Below are 1,885 nucleotides of genomic sequence, written 5' to 3' on the forward strand. Positions count from 1 at the left end.
TTCTGAGGCTGCATTGAGAGTTCGGGTTTGCTCAGTGTCTGTGGAAAGCGGAGAGTAAGTGTGTTCAGGACGTCGGCAGCAGACAGTGAATTTTTTAAATTGCTTTATGCTTTGGATACTGCCAAAGATAAGAACAAATGGATGGTAATCAAAAATATGACCCACGTATTTAAGTCCCACACGTAAGCACCTGTTAGCACAGGTTGCCAAGATTTCCTGGCAGTTGCATTGTGAGATTCAGTTTTCAGTTGTCCGCAATTATTTTGAATCCAAAACCATTAAGGCTGAATCTTTTCTTTAGGTATTCCTCTAGCACAACTTATTTTTAAATACTACCTGAAATGTTTCTTGCTACTGTCTTGAGAAACAAGGCTAGTAAGAGATGCAATGTTTTTATTATTGTGAAGTAATAGAGGATTTTTAGAAACTCCGTGCATTGTAAAAGAAGATTGGCCAGCTGGGTCCACCACTCCTGCTGTGCCCCCCGCCCCCTGCCTCCCCCCGCGTGCAAGCACCACCCAGCAAAAGCCAAAGCATCAATGGGCCATCAACGCTCCTCTCATACCAAACCCAAAACAGAGCACCACCCCCCAAGGTACTGGGAAGAAAGTTAACTCTGTCCCGGCCGGAACCAGGACAGTTACAAGTTTCTGGGTGGAAAGCTTATCTCACGTGCTTGCCAGAGACTTGCAGATGTAGTATACAATCTTGGCAACGTCACGTTTACTAAGGATGATCCATCCTATTGTGTGTCTGTTGTGGCGTGGTGCATGCATCATGTCTAGAAAACTTCTGAGCAATGTAAGGTTGTAGAACAGGATATTCCTTGTAGCTATTTCTGTCTTCTAATAGGGATTCCTCTTCCATGAGGAATTTGGGTGGATAAACAGGCTTCCCAGTGCAGCTCTTTTTCCATGTTTTTATTTTAATCTCTTCCCCCCCACACCCCCACCCCGATAAGTCTTTCTGGTGCTGTGAAGGTTGATGAATATTGGTTTAAGAAACAAAACTAAAATGATAAGATGAGCTCACCCATAGAAAGATACATAAGAAAATTTATCTTTTTCTAATTAATGTAAGAGTGAATGTGCACTGAGGTAGACGTGTGTCTTTCCATTTCTTAAGATAGAACAAAATATTGAATCGTTCCTAGTTCAGAAGGTACTGTACCTTTTGTGCCTTTAATTTGGTTTTGGCAACATTCAAGATTGTGTACTATTATGTCATTATACAGTGTGTGCACAAGCAGTTCAGTTCAGTTGCACAGAAGATCTAATTCAGGCATTTTTAAACTTTGGAATGCCTTATTTTCCAGGAAGTTGGTGTATGTGCTAAATGTACCTGTATGCAAGCGTTCTGTCATCCCTTGCAATACTGTAGTAGTAGATTCAACAAAGAAAAATTGCAACTTTTTACATAAATGTCCAGACAAGTTTGATTGTAAGAATAGCCTTACCAGCACAGATCAAAGCTCCACCTAACCTAATAATCATCCTCTATCCTGGCCAACAGTTGATGGTATAGTGGATAGGAGTAAGACTGGCATATAATTGTGTTTCCCCAAAATACACTTTCCGCTTCCAGCAATTTGTGGCTTCAGAGTTTTCTAGCAAAATGTATTTGAAAATTTAAATAGGACAGCCTTTTCCTTTCCGCAGGTACCACTGATGTTTTCTGTCAGACAGGCCAGCTCATACATCGTGATTAAACTCATGGTGGTTATTCCCAAACTGTGTTTAACTTTCAAGTTTGCTTTTTTGTTGAAGACCTGAACAAGGGCTTATGTGTCTGAAATATGATCTGTTTTTTCCAGCTATACGCAGATCTGCTGAAAGATATTTGTCTTCATGCAAACTTAAAGGCTGCATTTTTGTATAGGCATTCC

Source organism: Fulmarus glacialis, unplaced genomic scaffold (assembly GCF_000690835.1).
Source record: "Fulmarus glacialis isolate BGI_N327 unplaced genomic scaffold, ASM69083v1 scaffold43346, whole genome shotgun sequence".
NCBI classification, from domain to species: domain Eukaryota; kingdom Metazoa; phylum Chordata; class Aves; order Procellariiformes; family Procellariidae; genus Fulmarus; species Fulmarus glacialis.